Source organism: Panthera pardus, unplaced genomic scaffold (genome assembly GCF_024362965.1).
Source record: "Panthera pardus isolate Hobbes unplaced genomic scaffold, ASM2436296v1 HiC_scaffold_27, whole genome shotgun sequence".
NCBI lineage: Eukaryota > Metazoa > Chordata > Mammalia > Carnivora > Felidae > Panthera > Panthera pardus.
This window is the reverse complement of record NW_026526843.1, coordinates 115,175,574-115,189,447: the sequence shown is the minus strand read 5'-3', so window position 1 is coordinate 115,189,447 and position 13,874 is coordinate 115,175,574. Positions and strand designations below refer to the sequence as shown.

The window sequence follows — 13,874 nt, the reverse complement described above, 5'->3', positions numbered from 1 at the left end:
CTAAATTGGCCCCGTAATAATTTGTGGTCTATATGCTGAATACATAAGCCCAGAGTCAAAATTGTTTATCTGACACTGAAGATCTGTCTCTGAAAGAAACAGAAGACAAATCATTCTCTCTCTAATCTCACTATCTGTTCCCAGAGGCAGGCCACCTCCCCTCCATTCCCTGCTGCTGCTGGGAAAACTGTCCAGCTGTAGGCACTCCGACATCGTTGTCACTAGCCAGTAGTCACATGTGGCTTGTTCGATTGAGGCTTACATTCATATAAATGAAATAAAAATAAAAGTTCAGTTTCTCAGTCATACCAGCCACATTTCGGTTGCTCAATAGTCAGGCATGGCCAGCGGCTACAAGATCTTAATCCAGATATAGAACATTCTCACGTATCAACGCAGGAAGTTCTATTGGACGGCACTGTTTGACCACAGAGCTTACGGTGAAGTTCTCATGTTTACACGTCTCTGTGACACGTCTCTACAAACAACCGATGCGTTCTCTGTTGCCCTGCGTAACTTGAATACCTAGCACACCCTTGTCACCTTTCATCTTAAGGCATCGTCCGTAAGTGTGTTTCCTGTGCCTAACGCAGAGCTCCTGAAGGTCAAGGAGCAAGGCTTCAGTCCTCTTTGCATCACCAAAGGCTGGCACGATGTAGGCGCCCACATCGCGAGCGAAATAATTAATCAACTAGCTAATGAATGAAGGCGGCTTGACAGACACATTTAACACCACAGAAGGTCCACCACCCACACCTCTGAAACTGACGGCACGTCTCCGGACTAAGGACATCTGCCTTTTCTTTTCTGAGCAGAATGAGCATATCTGGTGGCCTGCCAGGGCTGTTTGCTGGCCCAGAAGAGACATCCGTAGTCACAAAAAGGAAGACAGAAAAGAGGACATTTCGTTTTCCCCTATGAGGATTTCGTCTCTTCTATCAGGTAAACAGAACTATCTTAAGAGGAGGAACGTTTAAATAGTAAAACAAAACAAAAACAACAACAAAAGATCCGCTCAGTCGTATCCTACACTTCCTTTCTTTTTCCTCGGCACCTGACACGGTGTCCAGCACGCAGCTGGTGCTCAGTTCACTCACCTCCTCCAGGAAGCCTTCCTTGACTTCTCCCAGCTGGTTTTACCCCTCTTAGGTGATCTGGAAATACCAGGTACACCTGCTTCATCACGTACGGGCCACACTGTATTACATACTATCTCTTTAACATCGCTATGCTTTTCCTGAGGTCAGAAACTATATCTCACTGTTCTTTGAGTTTTCATGGCCTATTTGAGTATGTGGCACCGCGATAAATCTTTGATAGATAAATAAACCTTGGGCGGTGGGCAATCCAGGTTTTAAAGAACAGCACTGTTTCTTTGCAAAAGTTAACAGTATTAGGAATTTTTAGAATTTGGAATGAGAAGTGGGGAAAAAGTTATGGCTGTGAATTTCTTTGGATAAAAAAAAAAAAAAAAAAAACTCTTTGGTGTTGCTTGGCCTGAATAAAGCCACAATAATCATTAACTAATTCTGGAAAGCCGAGACAATTCTAGCAAAAGAATCCTTGCCAGGTTCCCTTTAAACCTGTTGATTTCGATCCAATGAATAAACATTGAAGACGCAGGGTGAGCCAAGAGAGAAAAAAGAAAATTCTCCTGCCGCTTAACATTTCCTGATTCTATGACCTTATGATTCCGAGCGCCTACATGAGGTATTTTTAAACCTTGGCAGTCACGTGGGGCAGATTTACAGGAAGAACAGATTTACAGAGCTTGCGTGGATTTTTCTCGTCAAAGTTGCGCTACAGACTGGTGCCACCGGGTCATTTGCAGATTCAGGCCACTGGTTTATGGCTTCACCCCGGGAGTGGACTGGGCAGTCAGGCACCCCCCGGGGCAGCTCTCAAGGTGCGCGTTCTTTCTGTTGAACGTTCTGTCCACTCTTCCGGCAGCCAGATGGTTCATTGCCCTTCCTTAAGCGCAGGCACGTTCGCAGAAAAGGTGTGAGGAAGGGCCCTGGAGAGCCGAGCCTCTGCTGAGCCCATGCTGTCCAGAAGTTGGGATTGTTGCAAGCCTTTTCAGCCACACAAAACCCTGGGTTTCTTCATTAACATATCAGAGGTGTCGCAGTGGTGGGAACTGACAGGGGCAACAAAGGACAGGGCTGGGTGGCATTATCTCATTGGTGCTTACGGAAGCAGAAAAAAAACGATCATCGGGCCGGGGCTGCGGTGATGGACAGATGCTGACATCTTTTCTTGGATGACCGATGTCTCCGCGGCCCCCCCCTCCCTCCACCTGCCCCGTACTCCACATTGCCCTTCCCCCTCCGAAGGCGCAGTTCCCAGACCCTGTACCAGGAAGAGCCGCGTCCCAATCCAAACCTCTCTCTGGCTGAAATGAAGACTTCTTTGGTTCGAAATGTCAGTAGCGCTGAGGCTGAGAAGCTCTGCTCTGTGGCCTTCTTTGTGAATACACTTTACAGATTCTTATCAAGACTAATTGCTCCTGACAAATGGGCACCTTGAGGGACTCGCGTTCCCATGCTCGCTGTATGAATTTAGAATATGGAACCGTTTTTGACAAAGAAACAGGACCTACATGATGATTTCTCATCTTTGGCTGTATCATTGGAAGATTGCATCGAAGCAGTGGGTGTAAAATTTTAGAAAATTGAGCACAGAGGGGTGAAAATTTTCCTTTATGCTCAGCTGAGTCTTAAATATACTCCAAATGGCATGAAATCTGATTAAAGAATCCTTCCTCCTCACTTGGAAATATTTATAACCTCTTAGAATATGACACATTGGGGTAAAATACACATTGTTCAAATGTGTATGCGTATTATATATATATGTATAAAATTAAATTTTTATTTAAAAATCACACGTTGTAGTAGGTTTGTGTTATTTAATATCATGTTTTCCCGGATCAAAATTTTTTTCAGTTCAATATTTACGAATCAGAATATCAGTAATCTCATATATACATATATACATACGCATGTATAAATAGATATAGACGTGTAGAAAAACATACACAGTCGACCCTTGAACAATGTGGCTGTTGGGGCGCTGACCCCGACGCAGTCAAAAATCTCTGGTATAACTTTGGGCTCCCCCAAAATTTTACTAATAGCCTACTGTTGACCAGAAGCCTTGCTGATAACATAAACAGTCGATTAATATGTATGTTGTATACGCGTGGCATACTGTATTCCAGCAATAAAGCAAGCTAGAGAAAAGACGATGTGATTCAGAAAATCATAAGGAAGAGAAAATACATTTAGAGTAGTCTACTGTTTTTGTTGAAAAAAAAAAATCCACGTATAAGTAGACTCAGTTCAAACCTGTGCTGTTCAAGGGCCAACTGTGTTGTTTTCCTTGGATACGGGTTTTTCTATCCAAGTAGCTTACCTGTTGACCAAACCACTCCAGATCCAAAGCTCTAAGGACTGTTGATCACTGGTTATTGTATACATCGGTATACAACTTAGCTAACTGCCTTCTTCCTAGATTTTAGCTGCCAGAAAAAAAATTACAGATGATTATAATGCACTTTAGAAAGAAGAACATAAAATGGAGACCAAAGGGAATCGCTTTAATCCACTTCCAATTATCTTAATCCTATCGTCTGGCACAATAGATAGTTTTGTTCCCCTCAAACTTCCCAATTACAATTATGCTCTGGTTTGCAAAGCGGTCAGGCCTGAGACACCTCCAGAATCAGAGCATGCTCTGTGGTGAAGATATTTCTTATGTCACCGTTTGTAAAAACAGTTTTACCTTCTGTAAAACACCGTGGTTCATATGAGAGTCAACGGAGCCTTAAAAGCATATTCATTTCTTAGGCTCCACTCAGACCGATTGAATTAAAATAACTCACGGTCCGTGAGTTCGAGCCCCGCGTCGGGCTCTGTGCTGACAGCTCAGAGCCTGGAGCCTGCTTCGGATTCTGTGTCTCCCTCTCTCTCTGACCCTCTCCCATTCATGCTCTGTCTCTCTCTGTCTCCAAAATAAATAAACATTAAAAAAAAAATTAAAAAAAAAATAAGATTTAAAAAAAATGCTAGAATCGAGGCACTATTCTTAATTCTGGCTCTTTCTCTGACTAGCAACGGGTGAGCTCCGTCAAGTCCCCTCATGCTGCCCAGCCTCAGTTTACTCACCTGTAAAATGAGAGGGCCTGGTTATGTGATTTCTACTGTTTCATTTAATTGAGAAAGAAAAATGACTATGAGTGATGATTATGAATTTAGAAAAAATATTAACAATTTAACATTGTATATGTTTTTTACATTTATAAAGCATTATCTGGCAAAATAATATAGAGTTTTTAAAGGAATTTGGAGCAGTTTATAAGAAACACATTTCATCAGAAAAATGGGCCTAGTGTTTTGGCTATATGATATTTCTACAGCTAAATATATCTTAGACTGGAGATCAGCAAATTTTCCTGTAAAGGAACAGATAGTAAATATTTTAGGCTTTGAGGGGCAGGCTACAGAAAATTTCTGTTACGTCATCTTTTCTGTGTAGTCATTTCAACACGTCAAAAACAGGTGTTGGGCAAGATTTGCTGATCCTTGTTTTAAACAATAAAATTTATATTTGCACGAAAACAAAATCGCTTGCTTTATAACAACAACAACAACAGCAAAAACCTACTAGACGCTATTGTTGCATGTTGTTACACGGAGATTGAATTTAGACAAAAAAGAAGCCTGCTGAAGTTGTTACCCGATGCCTGCGGGGGACAACCATCCATGTGACGGCTGACCAACCTGTCCTGGTTTGCCTGGGACTCGCCCAGTTGTCTCACTGAGGTTCTAAGACCCTGGCGCCCAGGATGGCTGGTCACCATTCACGTAAGACTCTCAGACAGATTTCTTTCATGGGAAATCCGGGATCCAGTTGAAAGGCAAAAAGCTTGAAATGGAAATGCTTTCGAGAGCTTTCGCACATACACAATAGGCAAAGACCCCCGCTGGAAAACTTTAAAGGGAAAAATTACAAGAGAATATTTCATAGCCCTTTTTTGGATTAAGCTCAGGCGAGCCTAAATCTGCCTTCCGGTTAAGAGTCCCAACCCAACAGATGAGAAAAAGGCTTATTCACAGGCGTGGCAGGTGGTTTTTCGTACAAGTTTATACATCCTCTGGATATGATAAATGCCGGATGTTAGGATGAAACACAGCCCAACCTTATTACTCAAAAGTGACAGAGTTTATAATTACTTCCTGGGTCACTGTGAAGAGAACACGTGACTTGGAACGAGCCGTGAGCCTATAAAAAAAAAAAAAAAAAAAAAATTACTAGTCAGGACTGCTCTGGAAACAGCCAGGAATAAAAAGAGAGAACAATATTGTCAGCACGCTTGTGCATCATTATCATTCATTAAAATCTTTATAGGACTGCAAACTCAAAACTCAAAAGGCTATTTTCTCTTAGGAACTGGCCTCGAGAGGAGCTACCCCACTCGAGGGTTTTCCATTTGTACTTTATAAAACCAGGAACCCTTGTTAAAACATAAATATTAAAAAGCAGATCTAATAGCTTAAAAGAGGACGTCATTGAGTAAAACAAAGGCAAGGAGATAATCTGGAATCTTCTGCAATTTTTTTTTTTCATTGTTACCAATTTGTTCCAGTTCTAATCCTGTTTGGAGCTGTGCTCGTATCTTTAGGACTCATCCTACTCGGGTCCTAAAAGCACCTTTTCTTCTGGGCGTCAAAAGCTCTTGCGTCTTTTGAAACCACGGCTATGGGCACTTCTCTTTGGAATCTACTTCGGCAGAATCAGGGCCGCTGGGGAATAATCACGCCTTTCTCTGTGTGGATCTACCTACCCCTTCCGTGGTATGAGGTCAAGGGGAAAGAGGGAAGACCCATTTCGGTAGTGGCTCGATATCTCGATTCTACAAGAAACCCGGCAATGAGTGTCTTTCCCTAAGTGGAAACTTTCCTTTGTTGTAAGGGGAGGGGGGGGGGGCGTTAGAGCCCCAAACCGGGAGAGTTCAGAATGGTTCAGGGGATCCTAAGTGAGGAAACAATGACCAGGGTCCATTTGGGCGCACCGAGGATGGCCATGGAAGGTCTGAGCAGTGGCAGTTGAAGGCAGCGTTAAAATATTGCCTCCCCAACTCTCTCCCAAGGTATATAAATGTGTATTCGACTCCAAATCCATGGGGCGGGCGCCTGGGTGGCTCGGTTGGTTGAGCGTCCGACTTCGGCTCAGGTCATGATCTCACAGTTCGGGAGTTCAAGCCCCACGTCGGGCTCTGGGCTGACAGCTCAGAGCCTGGAGCCTGCTTCGGATTCTCTCTTCCTTTCTCTCTGCCCCTCCCCCGCTCACACTCTGCCTCTATGTCAAAAATAAAGAAACATTAAAAAAAAAAAACACACAAATACAAAGCGTGACGTGTGGACAATGGCCCAACTGTCCCTGCCCCCACCCCCACCCCCGTGCCTTCCGCTGCCCCCCTGGGTCCGATCCCTGGATTCAGTATTTTTCACAGGAGGGTGCATTCCGTGGCCCCCTGCTACTCTCTGTTAGCAGGGTCCATCCCCCTGCGCTGGGCTCCCAGGTCATGCGGGACCACAGGCCCTCTCTTTTGTATGGTCTCCTTAGACTAGTTATTAAGCCGTAGTCTCTCGGCGCGAGCCCTGCTTTCTTTTTTTTTTTCCTTTTTATACGTTCACTTATTTACTCTGAGAGCGAGAGCGCACGGGAGGGGCAGAGAGAGAGGGAGAGAAAGAGAGAGAACCCCAAGCAGGCTGGGCACTGTCGCAGCACGGAGCCGACACGGGGCTTAAAGTCACGAACCGTGAGATCACGACCTGAGCCCGAATCAGAGGTCGGCCACTTAACCGACTGAGCCACCCAGGCGCCCCGCAAGCCCTGCTTTCTGTACTCTGCCCTCTGGTGCTGGGGCTGGGACTCTGCGAGCCCCACTGCCCCTTTGCCACCTGTCTCATGGCTTGGCCAATCCAGGGAGGGGTGCCGGCTCGAGGGAGACGCACGAAGGACGGAGGACGGGCCTCTGCTCACAGATTTGGGGTTCTGAGAGCCCCAACTTCTACTTGTTCCCACGGGCCTAGGAGTGACCACTGCTTCGAGCAGCAGCGACGACTTCTGTGACACGGCGGTCTTCCTTCCGCGACTTCCCAGTCCGCCAATATCTACCTAACTGACTATATGAAATTCTCTCTGTTCAAATAACTGGTGTATTTCCTCCTTATTTAGTGGCTTCTTTTTTTTTTTTTTTTTAAGTGATTTTATTTACTTATTTTTTTAGTGATCTCTACACCCAACGGAGGACTTGAACTCGCGATCCCGAGATCAAGAGTCATTTGTTCTTCAGACTGAGCCGGCCAGGCTCCCCTTTTACTTGCATCTTGGCAAAGACTCTTCTCTGTCGGCTTCTAAGGTTCTGATTCCTCAAACATGGCACATGTCAGTAGAAGGGAGCCTGGAAACGTCCCTTCCAACTTATCCGGGGCTTACTGTCCCCTCACTGGGGTCTCTGGGCTTATATAAAGTGGTCCCCAAAGGGGGCTCCTCCTTGTCAGATCTGTTTTACCCCCCACCCCCACCCCCTGCACCATATACACATCCTTATTGCAGCTTTGTACCCACTGTGCGGAATGGCCACACACGGAGGGTTCTATCTTTACTCAGAAAAAAATCAGCCTGCCTGCTAGGGAACCACAGCAAACGGCCTGGATTCTAGGGCATTCTTATCATTGATTCCATCCTTAGCAGAACGTCCTGTATCTAATTCAGGGTCAGTCTGCTTTCCATTCTATTTGGGAGAGCTGGCCCCTCCCCAGAAGGCCACGTACTAGGTGATCAGAGGGTTTCTGGAAAAGCCCTAAGACGCCTCATTTTAGGTTCATGAGTCACTTCCTAGATACACTTAAAGTCTATAAAATGGGCCTTAAAAATTATCTGCCATCTATTCCAACCTTTCATTTTTAAGAAGGATCTATACAGTCTATATTTTTTAATGACAATTTGGGGAAATAAAAAAAAAATTGTTTGACTAGATAATACAAAGAATACTAATGTTCCTTTGCCTGATGCTGGTAAAGCAGGCAAGGTGTTCAAAGGAAATCTTATAAAATACATTTAGATTTCATTTTGATCTTTAAAACAATTTTTTGATGTTTATTTTTGAGAGAGAGAGAGCGAGACAGAGAGAGAGAGAGCGCATGAACGGGGAGGGGGCAAAGAGACAGGGAGACACAGAATCCGAAGCCGGCTCCGGGCTCTGAGCTGTCCACACAGAGCATGGCGTGGGGCTCGAACCCACGAACCACAAGATCATGACCTGAGCTGAAGTTAGAGGTTTAACAGACTGAACCACCCAGGCGCCCCAGATTTCATTTGGATCTTCAAGCCACGCATGAGGCTACGATCTCCACAGATGCCAGGTTTGGGAACATGTCGATTTTATGGAACAGCACTAAAGCAATTTTCCTGTGATTATTCATCAGCTGCCATTCCTGAAAATTGTAATTGCAGTGAAATAGAATGTTCTCAAATCATGATGAGGGGAGGCAATGTTCTGTGATCTGGAGCATGCAATGCCAGCGAGAAATGCAGCATATAATCTGAATATCTTGAATATAAAATGAAAATATTGCTAGGGCGCATGAGGCCAACATTCTTGAGTTATTCAAAAACAGTTTACAATATTTTGGTCCTTTGAACACCAATGGTCACATTCTGATGGGATCCCATGTAATCTTCCACGTGTTCTAGTTTGCATATTTGATTATGACATTCCCACCACTATGGAAACAATCATGCTTATGTGCATTTAAAAAGCACTCTTAACAATGAACTCTTTCTTTTCCCCATAAATGCACAACAACAGCCCAAGCTGAAAAACAGGGATGGGTCTCTGTGTGATGTTTGAATGTCTTCGTTCCATTCACAGCGTTAGTGCTACGGTTATCTGTTAGTTTGGTATTGTTACGTGACAAACGACCCCAAACCATAGTAGTTGAAGCCAGCCAACATTTATTATGTCACCACTTCTGGGGAGCAGGAATTCAACAGCATCTCAGCTGGGTGATGGCTCTCGGGCTCTTTTGGGCTTGCGGTCAAGCTGTCGACCAGCAGCAGTCACCTGAGCATGTGAGCGGGGCTGGAAGAACCAACTTGCAGGCTCCCCCACGGGGTTATTGGCATGCCCCTGTTCCAGTGGGCTGATGGCTTCAGGTCCTCCACAGGACTAACCAAAACACAACAGTTTGTTTCCCTTAGAACAAGCCATCTTTGAGACCCTTCTTGCCATTCTTTTGGGTATATACCCAGAAGTGGAATCGTCGTACTCTGTCGTGGGGGTCCCACCATCTTACAATCTCGTCAACAGTACACCAGGGTCTCAATCACTCACATTTTCACCAATACTTGTTTTCTTTTTTCTATTCTATTCTTTCCTTTCCTTTCCTTTCCTTTCCTTTCCTTTCTTTCCTTTCCTTCAGCCATCGTAATGGGTATGAAGCAGTTGTATCTCATTGGGGTTGTTGACGTGCATTTCTCTAATGATGAGTGACGTTGAGCATCTTTTCATATGCTTGTTGGCCATTTGTAGAAATGTCTGTTCCAGAATTTTGGCCGTTTTTAAATCATGTTATTTGTGAGTTGTTATTGAGTTGTAGGGGTTCTGTGCTCTAATTATTCACCCTTTATCAGGTAGATGATCTACAAAGATTTTCTCCCATCCCATGGGTTGCGTTCTTAGGTTTTTTTGTTAACTTTTGAGTTAGTTTTTGTTGATGATGTCCTTTGATACACAAACTTTGTATTTGTTTGCTTGTCGATGTCTGGTCTTATTTATTTGTTGCTCTTAGAAAATCTCATTTTTGACTGGACTCAGACCTGGAGGTAGTTCTCGAGAGACGAGGGGCGCCTGGGTGGTTCGGTCGGTTGAGCATCCGACGTCGACTCAGGTCACAGGCTCACGGTTCGTGGGTTCGAGCCCCGTGTTGGGCCTGTGTGCTGACAGCTCAGAGCCTGGAGCCTGCTTCGGACTCTCACTCTGTCTCTCAAAAATGAATGAATGTTAAAAAACATTAAAAAAAAAAAAAAAAAAGAAGAGGTTCCCAAGACTCTAAGGACAGTCTCCGTCTCTTGGCAATCTGTTCCTGGCGGTTTTCTTTGGCCTCCTTCATTCTCTTGGCCAAAAGTTTAGCGTGCTCTGCGGTCTCTTCCTTATTTTTCTTAGTATGCTGTTTCTTCAGAGTGATACGCCGACGTGTCTGTTGGAAGACACGTGGAGGAAAGAGATGCTGAATCTCGGGCGCTTTGGTTCTAGGTTTCTTCCCTTCTTTGTTTAGGGGCTTTTTCACAACGTATCGGCAGACACCATCTTCTTTAGAGAGACTGAAAAGTCTGAGGATTACACTAGCTCTTTGGGGCCCCAGGCGACGAGGCACGGTAGTACTAGTGAGTCCGAGAATATCCTTCTCCCCCGCTTTCTTTCTTTTTTTCCACAATGACCAAGTTGAGAACACTGAGATTGGCATCCCCAATGCATCCCCGGGGCAGATTTGTGCTTTCTTTCTCCAGTCCTCCTTGGTCTGGACTGGAGATGCCCCGACTCAGGTGCAGGCAGACACGGCCACGGGTCAAGACACCCTGCTTCATGGGGAAGCCTTATTTGTCATCGTCACCACTGATTCGGACCACGTAACCCTTCCCTTTTTTACTCAGAGCATCCACAGCGACTTCTGTAGCCATATGCTTCTCACCAAAAGGTACGAAGTTTGCGTTCATCATTCACTCCAATGAGTTTCTGGCAACCGGTAGCTGGGAAGGAGATGTTCAGCTTCATCCTAAAGCTGCCTGCCGCCTCCAAGGCGCCATGAGAAAGAGTAATACACAAAGTTTGAGAGAATCCCATTTGTCCGTTATGACTTTTGTTTTCTGTACTTTTGGTGTCATTTCCAAGCAATCATTGTCAAATCCAAAGTCACGAAGCTCTTCCTTTATGTTTTCGTCGGGGAGGAAGACGGTCCTCTGCCCTCCCAGGTCTTCTAGCTGGGCTTAGAATCAAATTGATATGAGACAGATTAACGGGAGAAGCTCAAATTTTATACTTTATTTTTTTTCTAATGTTTATTTATTTTTGAGACAGAGAGAGACAGAGCATGAACGGGGGAGGGTCAGAGAGAGGGGGAGACACAGAATCTGAAACAGGCTCCAGGCTCCGAGCCGTCAGCACAGAGCCCGATGCGGGGCTCGAACTCACGGACCGCAAGATCATGACCTGAGCTGAAGTCGGCCGCTTAACCGACTGAGCCACCCAGGTGCCCCGAGAAGCTCAAATTTAATAGCATATGTACAGGGAGTCCACAGGGACAGGAGATTCCGAAGACAATGAGGCAACACGAAGCTCATATGAGCTAAGGAAAAACACGGGGGCCTGAGGACACGAAGGGAAGAAAGCTCATTAGCAAGAAGGTGAAAGATGTTTGGCAAAATAAGGTTGCCCTATTGTGCATATGAGTCTCTTAGGTAAAGGGGAGTCTGTTAATAGCTGTCTTCCTGGTACGGGCTCTCCTTTCCACAGGCAGCGTGGGCAGTTATGGGGGAGGCAGAGAGCTTTTCCTGCATCTGCTGGGTTTCGATTACTTTTAAGTCAAAATAATCTTTAGGCCAAAGTGGCACATTTTGGGGCATCTCATCCTGTACCCCTTTAGTTAATTTTTGTATATGGTATAAGAGAAAGGTTCAATTTCCCTCTTTTGCATGTGGATATCCAGTTTTGCCAACATTATTAGTTGAAAAGACTAGCCTTTCCCCATCAAATGGTCTTGGACCTATGTGGAAGACCATTTGACCATACAGATGAGGGTTTATCTGGGGGGCTCTCTATCCTCTTCCATTGGTCTACAAGTCTGTCTTTATGCCAGTACCACCCTGTTTTGATTACGATAGCTTTAAAATATGCTTTGAAATCACCAAGTGTGGGACCTCCAACTTTATTCAGCTTTTTCAAGATTGTTTGGACTATGTGGGGTCCCTTGAGATGTCACATGAATTTTAGGATGGATATTTTTTTTTCTGCAAAAAGTACAACTGGGATTTTGATAGGGCTTGTATTGAATTTGTAGATCGCTTTTCAATCGTATTGATATCTTAATAATATTAAGTTTTCCGATCCATGAGCACAGATGTCTTTCCATTTATTTAAGTCTTTAATTTCTTTCAGCAATGTTTTGTAGCTTTCAGCGTATAAATCTTTCACCTCCTTGGTTAAGTTTATTCCTAAGTATTGTTTTTGATGCTATTGTAAATATTTTAAAATTTTCTTTTCAGATTGCTCATTGTCAGTGCATAGAAACACAGTTGGTCTTAGCACGTTCACTTTGTATCCTGCAACTTTGCTAAGTCATTTATTAGTTCTAACACTGTTTATGGGGATCTTTTTAGTTTTCCTGTATAAGCTCATGTCCTCGGCAAACTCCTTCCTGTCCAATTTGAATGCCTTTTCTTTCTTTCTCTTACCTGATCTCTCTGGTTGGGACTTCCAATATTATGTTGAATAGAAGTGGCAAGAGCAGGCATTCTTCTCTCGTTCATGATCTTAGGGGAAATTTTTTGTCTTTTACTACCGAGTAGGATGTTAGCTATGGGATTTTCTTTTCTTTTTTAATTTTTTTTAATGTTTATTCATTTTTGAGAGAGAGAGCATAGGGGAGGGGCAGAAAGAGAGGGAGACACAGAGTCCAAAGCAGGCTCCAGGCTCTGACTGTCAGCACAGAGCCTGACACGGGGCTCGAACCCACAAACTGTGAGATCAGGACCTGAGCCGAAGTCGGACACTTAACTGACTGAGCCCTCCAGGCGCCCCAGCTATGGGATTTTCATATGTGGTTTTTATTATGTGGATGTACTTTCCTTCTACTCTTGGTATGTTGACTGTTTTTTATCATGAAAGGGTGTTGGATCTTGCCAAATGCTTTTCCTGCATCGATTGAAAGGATCGTGTGGCTTTTGTCCCACATTCTATTAATTCTCATATGCTGAACCACTCTTATATTCGAGGAACAAATCCCACTTGGTCGTGGAATATAATCCTTTCGATATGCTCTTAAACCGGGTTTGCTGGTATTTTGTTGAAGATTTTTGAGTATGATATCATCTTAAGTAATTAATTTGCAATGATCCCATTTCTAAATAAGGGCACATTCAGCCACCACGAGCTGTGACTTCAACATCTCAAACCCTTATGATTTCTGCCCCAAGTGCCCACACGCTTTATTTATTTTGAGTTCTGCGGTTCCAGAGAATTGCGTTTCATTGTTTACAGAGGCCCTTTGAATACAAACCATTTGTATCATTCCCTTGATTCCCACCCCCACCCCCTGCTGTGGAAACCAGCCACTTTTGTACAGTGAGCTCATTTTTAATTCAAGAAAAAACAAAAATAAATGATTGGCATGTAGGTCAGTTTCCTAGTTCTGTCTCAGTTCGAAAACAAAGGATCAGGGCCCAGCTAGCATAGCGTAGTTCGGCTCTTCCTTAATACGGCCCTCATACATCAGCGCATGTGCATTTCACCTGGCTCTTTCCTTGTGACCCAGCGATAATAAATTTCCCAAGGTCTGACTCAGGCTAAGTAAAAAGTCCAAATTTCTCACGTCTTGGGTGAATCTTTTTTTTTTTTTTTTTTTTTACTTTGGGTACTTTATTTATTTTATTTAATATGAAATTTATTGTCAAATTGGTTTCCATACAACACCCAGTGCTCATCCCAACAGGTGCCCTCCTCAATGCCCGTCATCCACCCTCCCCTCCTTCCCACCCCCCATCAACCCTCAGTTTATTCTCAGTTTTTAAGTCTCTTATGGTTTGGCTCC

The 13,874-nt window shown here is 44.1% G+C and overlaps 1 pseudogene; it reads right to left on the bottom strand.

Annotated features, from left to right (window-relative positions):
* Window positions 1-9,866: 9,866 nt before the first annotated feature.
* LOC109248355 (40S ribosomal protein S6-like) lies at window positions 9,867-10,843 on the bottom strand (annotated as a pseudogene).
* Between the last annotated feature and the right edge of the window lie 3,031 nt (window positions 10,844-13,874).